The sequence below is a fragment of the Callorhinus ursinus genome, unplaced genomic scaffold (genome assembly GCF_003265705.2).
Source record: "Callorhinus ursinus isolate GAN/ISIS: 27379988/994484 unplaced genomic scaffold, GSC_fseal_2.0 scaffold9, whole genome shotgun sequence".
Taxonomy (NCBI): Eukaryota; Metazoa; Chordata; class Mammalia; order Carnivora; family Otariidae; genus Callorhinus; species Callorhinus ursinus.
The window spans coordinates 279,659-297,865 of NW_027397071.1; the positions used below are offsets into that span (position 1 = coordinate 279,659).

Genomic DNA, 18,207 nt, shown 5'->3' on the forward strand with positions numbered 1-18,207 from the left:
AAATTGTAAGAGTTTTAAATATTCTAAATACAAGTCCCTTATCAGATTTATGATTTGCAAATATTTTCTCTCATTCTCTGGGCTGTCCTTTCAGATTTCCTCATGGCGTCCTCTGAACACAATAGCTTTTAATTTTGATGATGTTCAACACATTAATCTTTTCTATGGGTGTTTTCTCTAAGAAATCATTGCCCAGTCCAAGGTCACAAAGACTTACTCTGAAGATTTCTTTTAAAAATCTTATAGTTTTGGGGTGCCTGGCTGGCTCAGTCAGTTTAAGTGTCTGCCTTTGGCTCAGGTCATGATCCCAGGGTCCTAGGATTGAGTCCCATGCAGGGCTCCTTGCTCAGCGGGAGTCTGCTTCTCCCTCTGCCTCTGCCCCTCGCCTCTGCTTATGCAAGCACTCTCTCTCTCAAATAAATAAATAATCTTAAAAAAAATAAAAGTCTTATAGTTTTAGCTTCTACATTTAGGTCTATGATCCATTTTGAGTTAATTTTTGTGTATGTTTGTTAGAGGTCCAGAGTAGTTTGTTCGCATGTGGATATTCAGTTGTCCTAGCACCATTTGTTGAAAAGGCTGTTCTTTACCTATTGAATTTTCTTGGCCTCTTTGTCAAAAATCAACTGACTGTAATTGTTAGGGTTTACTTGTGGATTCTTACATCGTTCCATCGATCCCAGTGTTACCCTTATGTCAGTACAACACTGTCTTGATTACTGTAGTCTTTTAGCATGAGTCTACCATCTTTGTCCATTTCCAAGATCATCTGGCTATTCTGAGTATCTTGTATTTCCGTATGAAATTTAGGATCAGCAGAAATTGACAAACTGGTCCTGAAATCCGTAAGAATGCCTCTGCCCTTAATAAATAATGAAAACAATTTCTTCCATACTTAGAATGAAATTGGGTAAGAAGGACGGAGCAAGGACACTTCGGAGTGGTAGAAAGCAAGGGGATCCTTTGACAGGGGAACCAAACAGATGGGGGGAGGGGAATAAAAGAGTCACAGAGTTTGTGAACTTCCCACCCTGGTGAGAGGAATGTTTGTTGGGGCGGGGGGGGGGGGAGGCAGTTTGATCTAGCACCAGGGGACATTGTGAAAGATAATTGAAATTGTTAAGTCCATTGATCTCCCCAGAAGAAAAAAAAGGGGGGGTCTCTAAGTCAGCAGTATTGTTAGTTTGTTGATTCTTACAGAAGAAGATTCTCATCTAAGGGAAGCCACAGGCCCTTTCTCAGGGCTGTAAGACCCTGAGGAAAAAAAATGAAGAAATCCCTCCTGGTCTTTTCTTACCTCTGTCTGTGGCCAGCACTAAACTTTGTCTTTGTTACCCTTCCCCTTTATAAGTTCCCCAAAAGGAGAGGGAGAAAAAGAAGAAAACCCTAGTGGGAGAGAGGGTGAGAGATGCTGGGGATAGGAGAGGAATCCCAGAGCTTTTAAAGATTTTTTATTTATTTATTTGACACAGAGAGAGAGACAGACACAGCGAGAGAGGGAACACAAGCAGGGGGAGTGGGAGAGGGAGAAGCAGGCTTCCCGCAGAGCAGGGAACCTGATGCGAGGCTCGATCCCAGGACCCTGGGATCATGACCTGAGCCGAAGGCAGACGCTTAACCCACTGAGCCACCCAGGCGCCCGGAACCCCCCGGAGCTTTTAAAATGAAGGATCTTTCAGGTCTTGCTGGCGGAGCCTACTAAGGAAGAGACGATACAGAGCAAGAGGAGTAAGGATGATCCCCCTCTTTGACTCAGTGATCCAACTCCAGCCGTTCGTCCTAAGGAAAGAAGACATGCAAAGAGTGTGAGTGGCAATGCTAATAAGATTATCTGTAATAGTGCCCGTTGGGACAACCTCGATCTCCACGATAAATGCTGTATGACACCATGGCATGTCAGACAGTAGGTTATCACACTGGCCCCGCCACAACATACACGCTGAGTCGCCTCCCCCCTCACTGCGTCCTCTACTTCCCCCCGGGGCCCCATCACGTCGTCTCTCACCTGAGTTATTGCAAAGGCTGCTCAGCCTGTCTTTCTGCTTTTGCCTTGCTCCCCATCCCCTGGTCTACTCTCAACGCTGTAGTCAGAGGGACCCTTTCGGAAACGGAAACGTGTCGATCCTCTACTCAAAAGCTTCCACGGCTGCCTTCTGGTTTGGGAGCAAAGATGATGTTTTTGTTGGTCCCAGGCCCTGGCTCACCTGGCCCCCATTACTCTCTGACTTCATCTGATACTACTTGACCTCGTGCGTACTCCACTCTGGCCCCAAGGCTTCCTAACTGTTTTTGAACGTACCAGGCCTTCTCCTGCCTCAGTGACTTTGAACGCGCCCTTCACTCATCTCCCAGATACCCATTTGGCTTGTTCCCTCAGCACCTTCAGATCTGCTCAGATGCAGACTTTTCTTCTCCGACCATCCCATTTAAAACTGCTCTCTCTCCCAACCCCCAGCTCCCAGTGTTTCCTATTCCCCTGCCTTGTTTGAGTCTCCCCCATCCCCACCCTGCCGCCCTTGCACTTGTCACCTGACCTGACTTATTGATTTGGGTTATTGCCTGCGTCCCCCTGTAGAAGCTGTGCTCTCCGAGAGCGGGGACCCATATATGTTGATCGCGGCTGTAGCCTTGGCTGGCGTCTGGATTATGCCTGGAGTGGAGAAGCTGTTTAATAAATACTTGTTGCGTGAATGAATATGTCCACAAAGGTAATACTTACGAAAATGAGGTTGTGATTTCGAAAGTGGGAACGTATAGTATAAACTGTGACGTGCGCCGTGAGCACGGCGTCTGGAGGCTGCAGAATTGGAGAGATCTGGATTCGAATCCTGGCTGCACCACTTCTGAGTCGTGTGACCTTGGTCAAATGTGCTTAACCTCTCGGTTTCATCCTCTGTGAAACAGGTATAATGATGCCTCCCTCGTAGTATTGTGAAAATTCAACAACAACAAAAATGTGGTGAACACCTGCCACATAGTAGGTGCTCTGGGAACATTAAATCCCTCTCTTCTCCTAAGGAAGCATATATATATCCAGTGAATGAGACCTGAGTGGTAAGTGTGCACAAGTGGAAATAGTTAAATAGAGTGCTTAAGAATATTTATAAACATGGGACGCTGGGGTGGCTCAGTCAGTTAAATGTCTGCCTTTGGCTCAGGTCATGATCCCAGAGTCCTGGGATCCAGTCCTGCATGGGGCTCCTTGCTCACTGGGGAGCCTGCTTCTCCCTCTGTCTCTGCTGCTCCCCCTGCTTGTGCTCTCTCTCTCTCTCTCTGACAAATAAATAAAAATGTTAAAAGAATATTTTATAAGCATTTTCTTTATTTTCGTTTCCTCCCTATGCATGGGTAAATGTCAAGAGTGGTGGGTGGGAGTGTTTCCTCCATTTATCTCCCGGGTTCTGGCTTCACCTCTGACACCTACAAGATATGTGATATTAGGCAAGTCCTAACCTCTCTGGGCCTGATTCCTTATCTATAAGACGAAGCAGTTGAATTTAGTAACTTTTAGTCTCTCGATGCTGCAAATTCCATAGTTCAACTAGGCAGCCCGTTCCACCTGGCTCTGTCCTACTTCAGTCCAGCCTTGCTCCAAAGTGATGGCCAGATGTTTCTAATCTTAGGCATAAAAGACTCCATTCTTCGGCTTTCAGAGACCAAAAGAAACTGGAAAGTTTAGGAAAGGTTCTAAGCAGATGAGATTTCCCTCTCTCCGACTTCTAAACGGCTGCATCTATACTATTCAAAAAAAAAAAAAAAACCGATACAAAGCAAGAAAAGCAAAGCAGAGCAAATACACACCTTTGGGTTTGAATCAACTATGTGAAGCTTTAAGCCATGAAGGAAAGTGCTCGCGTGGTTTTTGTTTTTTGGTTTTTCTTTTTTTTTTTTTAAGCAACAACCAAAACGGAGACGTCAGCATTTCTCAACTTGTAACTGTAACCTTGTCCCCGCGTGGCCGTGAGCCCAGGGAGAGGGCATGGCTGGCGGCTCCCTGTTCTGGAAGGCGAGCGGTTTGCTTTTCTTCGGGTTGCCCCCCTGAGGCGGAGGAGAGGAGGATGTTTGGGTTTGCAGCCCTGGCCTCACTTCCCTGAACCTGGGGTTGGGGGGGGGTGGTGGTCAGCTGCCCTGGCCTTCTTCCAACAACGAGCCACAGCGGATTCAAATACCCCATCAGCTGCAAGGCTCTGGCTTTACCCAGCTGAAAACTGACCCTTCTCATCTGGGAAGGGTCAGTTTAAAAATGACAGAACTGCCCAAAGTCAACAGAGGGAACAACCAGAACAGAAATTTCTCTGCAATGTTTCCTTGTAATTACCGGCCCGGCCCGCCAGAGCTCTGGCCCGAGTCCCCATCCACCGTCGCTGGGGCCCCCATGCGGCCTCAACCAAGGAGCCCCCAGACGACCTGGGCAGCGCCTCCTGGGGCTCCTGCCCTGCTCCGCCGCTTGCTCCGGACAGCAGGGACAGCCCAGGCTGCAGCGGGTTTTGGGAAGAGTCAACAAGAAGACCCTGTAGAGCTCATTTATTAGGATCCCTAAGAGACAGGGAACCTCAGCTCAAATGATGTGTCCAGATTCCGAGTGTAAGTGTGGGGCAGAGCTGGTCTCCTTATTCTTCACCAGGGCCTCTCTCCAGATTCATGTACCCAAAATAGCGAGGCTAACTTTAAAGTTCTCTTTCTCCTCCTTTTCTTTCCAACCAAATCCTACTTTGTTGAATTTCAGGGCTGTGTAGAAAAGCATTTTTTGAACTTAGACTTGAGGACAATGACTACATCCTGCACGATGTTTAACAGTACCTTGTGTGTACCTCAGAGTTTGTGTTACCTGTGAGGTCAGCAGTGAGCGGAGGGGGTAGGTTATGGGCTTAGTTTCCATGCCTGCAAAATGGGAATGATCATAGCATCTGCTTCATCATGTTGTCATGAGGATCTCATGAGATGATACGTGTAATGCACAATGAAAAACCCAACACATGTTAGAAATTGTTAATATCCTAGAAGGCATTTTTAAAAAGATTTTATTTGAGAGAGAGCAAGAGAGATCTCGCACAAGCAGAGGGGAGCGGCAGAGGGAGAAGCAGGCTCCCCACCGAGCAGGGAGCCCGCTGTGGGGCTCAATCCCAGGACCCTGGGACGATGACCTGAGGCAAAAAGCAGACGCTTAACCAACTGAGCCACCCAGGTGATCCTATCCTAGAAGGCATTTATTATTCCATTTTACAGATGAGAAAATTGAGGCTCAGAGAAGCTGAGGGACTGTAGTCATACCATTGGTTAGTAAGAGAGCCAGGATCCAGCTCAGTGTCCTGGCTCCACATCCAGGGCACTTGCCACTCGCTGTTGATGGTGTAGACAGTCGAAGGTGGTTCTGGGCCATGTGTCAGACATGTCTGTCCCTAGCATCATGGGATGACATGTTTTTATTAAGCCCTCACATGACTGAGGTGCTGGGAAATGGATGCTTCAGAGGTGATGGAGGCTTCCATGTGCATCCTTTTTATCAAGCAGTCTTTGCACAAACACTAGCCAAGGAACTGAAGCCCAGATTAATCCCTGGCCCAAGCTGGGCTCAGAAGCTAGGTCAGAAGACCTTGAATATTCTCAGCTTTCCTTTCTGTTTGCAGTGCTTCCATGATGCTCTAAGAATACTCTGCTCACTCTGATATGACAGCCCTCTTCACACTCTTATGTGGTATAGTATTTTGGGGTATCCATCTGATACCCCTGTTGGAACTGTGCCCAAGGGGGTGCCAAAGATGATATACTGAGGTGTGGGAAGAAAATATGTGAACATTTGTTTTTATTATTCTTTAAGATACTAAGAAAATTAAGGTTTACCTATATTTAAAAGTCAGTACAGTAGGGCTTATATAATTTATAATAAACGTGCAGTTGTGGGGAATGTGTGTTTGATTTTTTTTTTTTGATTGAGTGGCATGATGAAAGGAGTTTAGAGCAACTGTTCTAGAAAGTAAGCTTCTAGAGGGCAAGAAATATACCTAGTTCTGATCTGATTTGTATCTCACACTCATCCTCATTATTTAGCATTAAATGACCATTCCCCAAATAAATGAATTTGGCATCTATATGAACTTGTCTCTCTTTGTTTCTTCTGCTCCTTTTGTCATCCATCTAATACTATGTCTTGTTCAATACTTTGCCAAGACATGAGCAAGTAATAAAGCCATGTTTGAGAAGTAAAGAGTACAAAGTGCCAGGAGAAGATTGGGAAGTGCAAGACTGATAGTCCCCCCAAAAAGTTAATGGACTATTACTCAGCCATAAAAAGAATGCAATCTTGCCATTTGCAACAACATGGATGAAACTAGAGAGTATCATGCTAAGTGAAATAAGTCAGTCAGAGAAAGACAAATACCATATGATTTCACTCATATGTGGAATTTAAGAAACAAAACAAATGAACAAAGGAAAAAAAAAAAGAGACCAACCATAAAACAGACGCTCTTGGGGCACCTGGGTGGCTCAGTTGGTTAAGTCTCTGACTCTTTTCAGCTCAGGTCATGATTTCAGGGTCGTGAGATCCAGCTCCGTGTTGGGCTCTGTGCTGGGCGTGGAGCCTGCTTTGATTGTCTCTCTCTCCATCTCCCTCTGCCCCTCCCCACTCTCTCTAAAACAAAAGAAAACAAAAACAGACTCTTAACTATAGAGAACAATCAGATAGTTACCAGTGGGGAGGTGGGGGGGAGTGGGTGAAATAGGTGAAGGGGATTAAGAGCACACACTTATCATGATGAGCACTAATATATTGAACAGTTGAATCACTATCTTGTACGCCTGAAACTCATATAACACTATGTTAACTGCACTGGAATTAAAATTAAAAAAAAAAACACGTTAAAGGAGGATAGAAAGGCATGCAGTAGGCAAGAGTAAAACCTCATGGCAGAACTCATATGCAGCAAGTCAGGCATGGAGGACCAGCACTGCTGGCTGAGAAATCAAGCGTGATCTGAACATCTGAGTTTTTACAACATGAGCACTGTCCTCCCTCTTCCTCTTAAAGTTGCAGGAAGCAACACGATGCAATGAGCACGGGTCTTAGAGAGAGAAGTACCAGCTCTATTACTCTCCTGGCTTGGTGATCTTGGGTGAAGCCTCTAACTACCTGCTTTCCCCCCACCCCCAGGGAAATCATTCTTGACTTACAAATGAGGTTGGACTAGATGATTTTGGAGGTCCCTTCATGCTTTGAAGCAGCCCTGAATATAGATGAAGTTGGTAGTTTTCAGTGCTGGAGGTTCTAGCAGCAGGGATGGGCATCTGGACTCGGGGTGTCCCCTGTCCCAGCGGCATTACCCATGCAGTGTCTTCATGCCGTTGTTCTGCAACATTAACTCAAGAAGTCGTTTCTGGCTCGCCTCTACACCTGGGTGTCCAGTCCTCCTGCAGCACCTGTGAACTACCCAATATCCCTTCATAAATTCACCTTCTGCTTAAACTAATCAGAGTTTGTTTCTGTTGCTTGCAACCCGAACCCCTGACCAATGCGTCCTTTATCTTTCTAAAACAGGCACTTGGTTGAAAAAGTTTGAAAGTTGAAAACATTTAAGACAGAAACAACAACAACATCTCCTTCCCTTTCTCGGCCTCATACTGTACCACTTTCCTTCTCGAGAGGTAGCCACAGTTGCTAGTTTCTTTTTTTTTTTTAAGATTTTATTTATTTATTTGAGAGAGAGAGAGAATGAGAGATAGAAAGCACGAGAGGGAAGAGGGTCAGAGGGAGAAGCAGACTCCCTGTTGAGCAGGGAGCCCGATGCGGGACTCAATCCCGGGACTCCAGGATCATGACCTGAGCCGAAGGCAGTCGCTTAACCAACTGAGCCACCCAGGCACCCCTCACAGTTGCTAGTTTCTTACATATTCCTCCAGAGATATTCCCTGTGTATGTAAACCTATCCATGTCCCTAAGAAAAAATACTTTATGGGGCACCTGGGTGGCTCAGTCAGTTAAGCGTCTGCCTTCAGTTCAGGTCATGATCCCAGGGTCCTGGGACTGAGTCCCGTGATGGGCTCCCTGCTTCTCCCTCTCCTCCTCGCTCATGCTCTCTCTGGCTCTCTCTCTCTCAAATAAATAAAATCTTTAAAAAAAATACTTTCTAAAAACCACCATGCACTCACACGCAGCAGCCAAGGAGCGGCGAGGATGCAGGAGCCAGACCCTCCCGCAGGCCCCCCAGCACCCCAAAGGTTCCCAAGGCCCAGGAAGAAGCGCACGGTGTACCTCAAGGAGCAGCTGCAGGAGCTGAGGAAATATTTCACGATGAACCATTACCCGAGCTATGAGGAATGCCTCACCCTGGCGGCCAGACTCAACCTGGATGAACATCAAGTGCAGGTAATCAAAACAAGGGAAGTCTGAGAAACTGCCCAAGCTGAATGGAGCCGAAGGAGACGCGGAATGTGGTGTCCCGGTCAGGATCCTGGAACAGAAAAAGGACATTCGGGAAAAACTAAGGAAAATTGAATAAACTAAGGGCTTTAGTTAATAAGAGTGTATCGATATTGGTTTACTCATTGTAATAAATGCACCTGCTCAGGTAGGATGTGAATGGAGAAAAAGAAAAAAAAAAAAGAAGAAGAAGAAGGAGAAGGAGGAGGAGGAGGAGGAGGAGGAGGAGGAAGAGGAGGAGGAGGAGGAGGAAGAAGGAAGAAGGAAGAAGGAAGAAGGAAGAAGGAAGAAGGAAGAAGGAAGAAGGAGAAGGAGAAGAAGAAGAAGAAGAAAAACCACCATGCAGACCGGTGGGATCATTCTATGCACATAGTTCCTTATTCGGCTTTTAAACTCAATGTATGTTGGAGACGTTTCCATAAATAAAAAGGTGCCTCATTCTTTTGAATGGCTGCTTAGTATTCCATTGAATGAAGATTCTATAATCTATGTAGCCAGTCTTCTACTGTGAACATTTGGATTGCTTATGGTTTTTATGACTACGAATAAGGCTGTAATGAATATCCTTGTAAATATGCCTTCGATATGTCTTAATGCCCAGTGCAAGCATATTCACAGAACAAATTTCTGGTAGTGAAGTTGCTGGGCCAGAGGGTATAACTTTTAAACTTTGGACAAATAGTACCCAACTGTACTACAAAGAGGCTGCACCAACTTTTAATCCTACTAAAAATGTCTTAGTCTCCCTGTTTTCCATATCCTCACTTCCTCAATGTGTATTATGAGATTTTTATAATGTTGCCATTCTGGTAGGTGAAAAATGGTTTCTCGTTTTGAGATTTTATTTATTTGACAGAGAGAACGTGAGAGAGCACAGCAGGGGGAGGAGCAGGGGGGAGGGAGAAGCAGGCTCTCTGCTGAGCAGGGAGCCCGATGCGGGGCTTGATCCCAGGACCCTGGGATCATGACCTGAGCCGAAGGCAGATGCTTAACTGACTGAGCCACCCAGGCACCCCCTGGTTTCTCCTTTTAATGTTAATTCATTAAACCATGAGTGGGGTGGAACCTTTTTCATATACTTAAAAGCTATTTGTCAATACCTGTGTATTCTATATATTTATTTTGTCTGTTGTTCTCAATTGGATTTCGATCTGTTTTTAATTCTTTTGTAAGAACTCCAGGTATTACGAAAACTGTGACTTTTTCATATTTGTTGAAAATAATTTTTTTCCTGATTTGTTTTTGGTCTTCTGACATTATTTCATTTGATTTTGTTTGGGGCCTTGCAGAAATCTTTAATTTTCACAGAGTCAAATGTGTCCATATTTTTGTGTATTGCTTCTGAATTTTCTTAGAATGGCTTTTGGTGGGAAGCTTTGCATGATCTCAACCCTGAAGATGCTAATTTAGAAAAACAACATTTGAGACTTCTGGTTAAAGAGAACAGATTAGACACACATTGTGCTCCATTCCCTCCTAGAATGGAACCCAAAGTTGAAGTTTGATGGAGTAATATATTCACATGGTTCTAAAACCAAAAAAGTGTAAAAAGGCACAGAGCAAAAAAATTTCCCTCATCCATGTCTCCCATTGGCCTGGGTCCCACTGTCTTCCTGTCCATTGTAAGCTTTGTTACTAATTTGTTATGTGTGTGTCTTCAGAATTTCTTTTCAAAGGTTTTATTTATGGGGCGCCTGGGTGGCTTAGTCGTTAAGCGTCTGCCTTCGGCTTAGGTCATGGTCCCAGTGTCCTGGAATCGAGCCCCATACCGGGCTCCCTGCTTGGCGGGAAGCCTGCTTCTCCCTCTCCCGCTCCCCCTGCTTGTGTTCCCTCTCTCGCTGTGTCTCTCTCTGTCAAATAAATAAATAAAATCTTAAAAAAATAAAGATTTTATTTATTTGACACAGAGCAAGAGAGAGCGAGAGAGAGCACAAACAGGGGGAGTGGGAGAGGGAGAAGCAGGCTTCCCGCGGAGCAAGGAGCCCAATGTGGGGCTCAATGTTAACACCCAGGACTTGTCCTGGGACCCTGGGATCATGAGCTGAGCTGAAGGCAGCTGCTTAACCAACTGAGCCACCCAAGTGCCCCAGTCTCCAGAATTTTTCTTTTCTTTTGCTTTTTTATATTTTATTTACTTATTTGACAGAGAGAACACAAGCAGGGGGAGAGCAGAGGGAGAAGGAGACACAGGCTTCCCACCGAGCAGGGAGCCCAATGTGGCACTTGATCCCAGCACCTGGAATCATGACCTGAGCCGAAGGCAGATGCCTAACCGACTGAGCCACCCAGGCGCCCCTTTCCAGAATTTCTTTATGCATATGTAAGCAAACAAGAATTTAAATAAATGGTGTGTTTTTTTTTTAAGTCTAAACCTACAAGGACAAAGAGAATATGAAAAGGATGGCAGCAGGCTAATTTTAGAGGATGGAATGTAGATGAATGCGTCGTAACTGAACCAAGAGACCCAAGTAAGGTGAACTCTAAGCCAGCAGATGAGAAAGCTAATGTCACTTGCTTTACACTTCAGAATCCTCCACGTGCTCAGCAATTTGTGGCACTAGGTACTTTGGTATTTTGTGAATAAAGCTGTGGCTAAAAGGAGTAAGATGAGTTGAAAGTCAGTTCAAGAAGCAAAGAGGTCCCCAGGCCCGCCCCCCCTTCCCCTTGCATCTGTCAAGTGGACTGCCCCTTCCCCACAGTGGCCAAAAAATGGAGCTTTTTCCATTCTTTGGGACAGTAAGAGCGAGGACCAGGCACAGTTGTGAGAAGGATAATATACTGAAGAAAAAAAGAAATTACTTACAGACCCCCTGCCTTCTTCCTTTACATAGATTGTAACCCTAACATCCAGCCTGGAGATTTTCTGAGAACACGACACCCTGGAGAGAAATTCCCTAAAGATCATTTGGAAGTGGCAGCATCTCTGAGAGAAAAAGAAAGCAAAAAATTATCAATATCCCCAGAGATGTAAGACAGGATAGTGTATTTTTTAAAGTGTTTTTATATTTATATGTATTTTTATATGCCATTTTAAATTTAATTTTATTTGCTTAAATTTAATTTTGAAAAATTTTTTATTTAAATTCAATTTAGTTAACATGTAGTGTATTATTAGTTTCAGGGCTAGAACTTAGTGATTCATCAGTTGCATATAACACCCAGGGCTCATTCCATCAAGCGCCCTCCTTAATGTCCATCGCCCCACCCACCTCCCCGCCAGCAACCCTCAGTTTGTTTCCTAGAGTTAAGAGTTTCTTATGGTTTGTCTCCCTCTCTGTTTTTATCATTTTATTTTTCCTTCCCTTCCCTCTGTTCCTCTGTTTTGTTTCTTAAATTCCACATATGGTGGAATTTGTCTTTCTCTGACTGACCTATTTCACTTAGCATGATACCCTCTAGTTCCATCCATGTCATTGGAAATGGCAAGATTTTCTTCTTTTTGACGGCTGAGTAATATTCCAGTGTGTGTGTGTGTGTGTGTGTGTGTGTGTGTGTGTGTGTGTGTCACATCTTCTTTATCCAAAGGATACAAGAATAGTGATCCAAAGGGGCACCTGCACTCCAATGTTTATAGCAGCAACGTCCACAATAGCCAAACTATGGAAAGAGCCCAGATGTCCATTGACAGATGAATGGATTAAATGTTATTTTTTAAAAGGAACTGAGAACAAAAAAAGATCTCAGAAATTTAAATATGATCCCAGGGGAAAAAAAAAACCTCGCTAGAAGAGGTGGAAACTAGAAAGTACAGCAAAAAGATAAGACATGGAAAATAGAAGATATACGAGCAAAAGCAGTTTATTTGGGAGATGATTCAGGAAACACCTATAGGGTGTGGGGAAGTGAAACAAGGAAGCTACTATATCTAGCAAGTTACTATGAATAACTGGAACTTGATTCTTTGGGGAGACTCTGGGAGACCAGTGTGGAAATCATGGCTCAAAGTTATCCCCACTCAGGGCTGAGCGAGCTGAGGTATTTATTCTGCTAACTCTCATTGCTCATTGGTTAAGAGCTGCTCCCTAGGAGGAGGGGGTTAGTTACCCCCAACTCTTCATGAGCAAACCTTTGGTGTCCAGAAGAAGCCCTCAGGCAAAGAGACATTTGTACTGGTAATTTTTTAAAAAGATTTTGTTTGGGGGCACCTAGGTGGCTCAGTCGTTAAGCGTCTGCCTTCGGCTCGGGTCATGGTCCCCGGGGTCCTGGGATCGAGCCCTGCATCGGACCTTCTGCTCGGCGGGAGGCCTGCTTCTCCCTCTCCCACTCCCCCTGCTTGTGTTCCTGCTCTCGCTAACTCTCTCTCTGTCAAATAAATGAATAAAATCTTTTAAAAAAAGATTTTATTTATTTATTTGTTTGACAGAGAGAGAGAGAGTACAAGTCGGGGAGCAGCAGGTAGAGGGAGAGGGAGAAGCATGGTCTCTGCTGAGCAGAAAGCCCAGACACGGGGCTCAATCCCAGGATGCTGGGATCATGACCTGAGCTGAAGGAAGATGCTCAACGGATTGAGCCACCCAGGCGTCCCTGTACTGGTAATTTATTTATTTATTTATTTTTTATTTTTAAAGATTTTATTTATTTATTTGAGAGCGAGAGAGAGAGAATGAGAGACAGAGAGCACAAGAGGAAAGAGGGTCAGAGGGAGAAGCAGACCCCCCGCCGAGCCGGGAGCCTGACGTGGGACTCGATGCCGGGACTCGGGGATCATGACCTGAGCCAAAGGCAGGCGCTTAACCAACTGAGCCACCCAGGCGCCCCTGTACTGGCAATTTAGACTTCGCGGATGGGGCAAGCGCCAGGAGAATATGGGCGGGACACTCATGGCATGTTCTGTCTTCCCTGCTTTCTTTCTTAGGAAACGACTGGAGGATGCACTCCATCAAAACAATGGAGTGAATCCAGAAAGAGGAAGAGGTGGAATTCAGGAACCAGAATATTTGACCTAAGAGATGAAGGGAGTCCCCAGGATGTGGCGACAGGGTGGAGTGGGGAACTGCCCGGTTATTTTTTTTTTTTTTAAGATTTTATTTATTTGTTTGAGAGAGAGAGAGAATGAGAGATAGAAAGCACGAGAGGGAAGAGGGTCAGAGGGAGAAGCAGACTCCCTGCCGAGCAGGGAGCCCGATGTGGGACTCGATCCCGGGACTCCAGGATCATGACCTGAGCCGAAGGCAGTCGCTTAACCAACTGAGCCACCCAGGCGCCCGAACTGCCCAGTTATTAACATAGAACTATTCGATTCTTTCAACTATGTGCATGTTTATTTTCAATATAAATTAAAATCAGTAATTTGTCTTTTTTCTTCTGCTGCCTGAGAAAGGGAGGAGGGAGGATACAGAATGTAGATCCTTCCTAGCTGATAAGAAGCTGGGAAGGTAAAGCGAAACTCTTTTGTTCCTTGGGTCCGTCAATCCAGCAGGGCCATTCTCTTTCCATCTCCCTTTGAGGCAGGAAGAAAAATTCTGAGCAACTGGGAAATTAAGACTTAAAATATTGAAAAGAGCTGTTGGTGCCAAACTGACCTAAAATCTGGGGCTGCCCTAGGAGGGTTCTGACCCAAGGAAGCGATCCAAGGTAAACGCAAAGAAAGGATTCTGTCAAATTAAAAACCAAAACCCGGATTACATTAAGGGGACCATGAATCGCACTAAAGTGTTATTGGAATAAATTCTTAATTGTGTCTGGATATGAATTTCTTGATGTTTTACTTTAAATGCCTATTGCCTTAAAATCCAGATTTTAAAAATATGACTATTTTAATATATACTTTTAATTTTAAAAACACCATGGAAATGTACAGAGTTCTTGGCTAATCCCATCTCTGATTGAAATTGCACTGTTTTAGGTCCGTGGCCCCATCAAGACACCAGAGTCGACCACTTTCTGATCGCAGGCAAGACAGCCGCGGGAATGTGGCCTCTGAAAACTGACTGAGGCCTCCTTTCTCTTCCTGTCTCAGAGGTCTGTCCACCGGATCCCTCTCCTCGGCCGAGAAAAATGCTCAAAAATGTCCCCATCTAAAAGAAAAATAAACAAAGCCATTCTCCTTCTAGCCATCACCCCCATTTTCTCTTCCCCGTCATCATAATGCTTCTGAAAAGAACACATGCTAACTTCCTCCTCTTCCTTTACTTCCTCCCCACACGCTGCTTCTTGACCCCGTGCGAGCTAGCTTTCCCCCTGACCGGCACAGAGGCCTCCGAGGACTTGGCTGTCAGATCCTTCGGTCCTGTTTAGACCTCATCCCCCTCTCTGAACTCCCCTTCCCCACCTCGGCCCTGTCACGCTTCTTTCCTGGTGTTCCTACCCCCCCCACCCTCTCTCCGACTGCCCTCTCCCCCGGGACCCCCTCAGCAGGACAGGCATCCCCAGAGATGCCCTGACTCCCCTACACGCCCCGGCATCTGCCCAGGTCCCCAGCCTCACCTGTGGCCTGTCCTGCTTGCTCACCCCACTCCCATGACACTCAGGATCCACCGGGTTCCTCTAAGACACCCAGCTCTTGTGGCCTTCGGGCCCATCCCTCTACCTGGGCCCCTCTTCCCCGCCCCACACCCCCGCCCTCCATCCGGCTGTTTCCAACTTGACCTTCAGGTCTCAGCCCGCTGTCAGTTCCTCAGAGTGCAGCGCCTCCCTTCCCATCCCCACCAAACTAAATCCCTTTCCCCACGCTTCTCTCTCAGAAATCATTTTTTTCCCCCTAAACTAAATCATTTATTTAGTTGCTAACGATAGGCTTCAGGGGGTGTGTTTCTTTCCTTAAGTATCTACCTTTCAATCCAGGACGGAAGGTGCGCGAGGATGGGAGCACGTCAGCTCTGTTTCCCACTGTGTCCTTAGCGGCAAGGCAGCCCCGGGGACAGCAGATGGGGAGTGTCTGTGGTGAGCGGGAGTGAAGTGCTTTCGTCATGCCCGGTACCACAGCAAGCCCTTCACACGTAACACCTCGCTTTTATTCTCACGGGCAACCCTATGGGTAGGTACTCTAACTGGGTCCATCTTGGGCCAAGGAAACTGCAACTTAGAGAGACCGAGTAATAATGCCCGAGATCTTACAGAAACAAGGGCAGTCAGAGCTGGAATTTGAAAATATGTTTCGCCGAGTCTGTGTGGGACTTCCTGAGGACCACAGTGCGGTGCTTCCTGGCTGACAGATCGTCTACACTCACCTTCCCGGACTTCCCGCACACCGTTCCCTCTTGTCTGCGTCTCTGCGGCTTTCCCAGGTAGGGAGAGGGTACTGGGCGGGGAGCTGGCTTGGAGGGGCTGGGAGGTCCTTGGCCACCCTCCTCTTCTAGTACCCGTTTCTGGGAAGTACTCAGAAAACCCGCGAGGTAGGCAAACCATGATGACGTTCAACGCTCTCATAACTCTCCTGCCCTTTCTATATGTTCTTTCTGTTTCCTGCCTCCCCCCGCCCCCGCCATGGCTTTGGGTTGCTCCCCAGGGTGATGCCCCACTCAGGCCTTCCACCCTGCCCACATATGCCCTGGGCAACTTTCAGTCCCTTTCCCTGACAAAAATGTACCTGTCTCAGGATATGATCACAATAGAACAGTAAGTGGAAAAAAATAGAGATGAAATATTGGGTAAATAGTTGTTATGGGTTGAGCTGTGTTCAACCCACCTCAACTGATATGTTGGAGTCCTAACCCCAGACCCCAGAATGCAACCTCATTTAGAAATCGGATCACTGTAAATGTAATCATACAAGTGAAGATGAGGTCATGGTGGAGTCGGGGGGGTCCCTAATCCAATACAACTGTTGTCCTTATAGAAATACTGTCATGTGGAGAGCCAGGCATGCGTGCAGACAGAAGAGAGGGTGAAGGTGAAGGCAGAGATGGCCCCGATGCCGCAGAAGCCAAGGAATAGCAATGATGGCCAGGAAAACCACCCGAAGCTAGGGGAGGGGCCTGGAACACATTCTCCCTCACAGCCCTCGGGAGAACCAATCCAGCAGACACCTTGATCTCAGACTTGCAGCTGCCAGAACTGGAGAGAATCGATTTCCGTTGTTTAAGCCCTCAGTTTGTGGTACATTATTGTGTTGTGGCAGCCCTAGCAAACTAATGAAAGTAGTATCATCCCAATTTTGTAAAACAAAACAAACCCCAGATATGTCATGGATTATTCTCTCTCTCGCTCTCACGTGCGTGCACTCACACACACACGCACACACACACACACACACACACGGTGAAGAAACTATATAAAGAAGTGAACAGTGGCTCTATGGGGAGGGTGGGTGTTGGGTAATTTTGCTTTGTGCCTTTCTCTGCACCTTTGGGTTTTTCCTCAGTTCCCTTACATCCCTACAATATTATATATTATTACATACACACATCTCTGGGCTTCAGTTTCCTTATCTGTAATTTGAGAATAGCCATACCAGGGGCGCCTGGGTGGCTCAGTTGTTAAGCGTCTGCCTTCGGCTCGCGTCGTGATCCCGGGGTCCTGGGATCGAGCCCTGCATCGGGCTCCCTGCTCAGCGGGGAGCCTGCTTCTCCCTCTCCCACTTCCCTTGCTTGTGTTCCTGCTCTCACTCTCTCTCTGTCAAATAAAAAAAAGAGAGAGAGAGAGAATAGCCATACCAGTCACCCAGCATTGTCGTGAGGCATAAGGTGCCCGACGTGCCCAGCTGCTGGTCAGTTGGTGTCCGTAGAGGAGGGAGAGCAGCTCCAAAGAGGTAAAGCGGGGCGTAATGGCGGTGTTCTCCTACCTCTCATTAGGGGAGGGCTCCGTTCTTACGAGAAGGCTTCGCCATGGCTGCTAAGCAGGGCACGTGGACGCGGCTTGGCACTGGTCTCTGTATGTGGCCGGGGTGGATGTGGAGAGTGAGTTGGCACAGGAGAGCTGGCTGGACACCTTGGATTTGGGAGGGTCAGCGGAGGAAAGCAAGAGAGGTTGGAAGGTTGATTGGGGAAAGATTTGTTAAATGAGGACAGCTTAATCTGTCTGGGGTAACATTTCTTAGTTTGGGGTGGGGAAGGTCTGATGGGGCAACTGAAAAGGAAAGAGGAACCATGAGAAAGTAGAAAACACAGCCAGGAAGCCAAACAATTCCCTCCAGTAGGAATAAAGAATGCCCTGCCTCCTCATTTCTCCAATGAAAACCCTCCGGGAATGGAGTGGGTAATGTAACTTACTTACTATAACTTTCCACGGCCCATGGGAACATGTTCTTTCCCGAGGAGCGGTGTTCCCCAAACATCCCTCTTTCTGGCCATATCTGTGATAAGGTGTCCTTTTCTGGAGACTGTCTAGGCAGGTGTTCCCAAAACATTTAGCCTTGCCTCTGACTTGTCTCAACAGGAGGGTTGTCTTGAATCTTGAATCTGGCCATTTGTGACTTCAAATTAATCCTTCATCTCCAAAAATTCTGGGCTGCTTTGCTGCTTTGTGGTTGGCTATGCCTTCTCTATTCCCATTTTAAACCTCAGCAACTTGGGGAAGAATTCTTTCCCCACAACCAATATTCACAATCCATTCCTTTAGGGGAGGTCACGGATAGCTTTTGGCTCTCTCCCCTTGCCCAAATCTACACGTTTCCTTTCATTTTATATCTGCTAGTTATGTAGCAACATTTAATATAATATTAGATAGTGAAACGAAGAGAACACAAGAATTTTATGTAAATTATGATTCTGGCTATGTAAAAACAAACAGAAAATACACATACACACATATAAAAAAATGGAAGAAAAAAACCCCAAGTAATTAATAAATTAATAATGGTTATGTTACGAGTACCAGGATTTTGGATTTTTTTCTTATTCTTTATTTCCCTA

General features: G+C 46.1%; 2 long non-coding RNA genes across 4 annotated transcripts; one reads left to right on the forward strand and one right to left on the reverse strand.

Moving 5' to 3' along the window:
* Positions 1–4,145: 4,145 nt before the first annotated feature.
* Positions 4,146–17,394, reverse strand: LOC141373386 (uncharacterized). 2 transcript variants are annotated; one of them, XR_012379290.1, is made up of 4 exons: positions 17,139–17,394; positions 8,323–8,447; positions 7,171–7,423; positions 4,146–6,631 (listed from the first exon to the last, which is right to left on the reverse strand). It is a non-coding gene; the product is annotated as an uncharacterized lncRNA (long non-coding RNA). The 2 variants fall into 2 exon arrangements; XR_012379289.1 differs by having other exon boundaries at positions 8,249–8,447.
* On the forward strand, positions 13,631–16,936 carry LOC112824581 (uncharacterized). 2 transcript variants are annotated; one of them, XR_003208474.2, is made up of 4 exons: positions 13,631–13,990; positions 14,262–14,377; positions 15,200–15,642; positions 16,194–16,936. It is a non-coding gene; the product is annotated as an uncharacterized lncRNA (long non-coding RNA). The 2 variants fall into 2 exon arrangements; XR_012379288.1 differs by having other exon boundaries at positions 14,262–15,642.
* Positions 17,395–18,207: the final 813 nt, after the last annotated feature.